Here is a 305-nt window from a genome sequence, read left to right as displayed (position 1 = left end):
TGTAATTCACCTCTTCTATTGAAGGGTTCTCAGGATCATAGGCTTCTTCCTCAGATGAAGCCTCCTTAGTACTGCTTGGTGCATTTTGCATTCCGGACAGACTTTGAGAAATCATATTGACTTGTTGAGTCAATATTTTGTTCTTAGCCAATATGGCATTCAGAGTGTCAATCTCAAGAACTCCTTTCTTCTGACTAGTCCCATTATTCACAGGATTTCTTTCAGAAGTGTGCATGAATTGGTTATTTGCAACCATTTCAATCAGCTCTTGAGCTTCTGTAGGCGTCTTCTTCAGATGAAGAGAG

The sequence above is a fragment of the Arachis duranensis genome, chromosome 5, assembly GCF_000817695.3.
Source record: "Arachis duranensis cultivar V14167 chromosome 5, aradu.V14167.gnm2.J7QH, whole genome shotgun sequence".
NCBI lineage: Eukaryota > Viridiplantae > Streptophyta > Magnoliopsida > Fabales > Fabaceae > Arachis > Arachis duranensis.
This window is presented reverse-complemented; position numbering follows the sequence as displayed.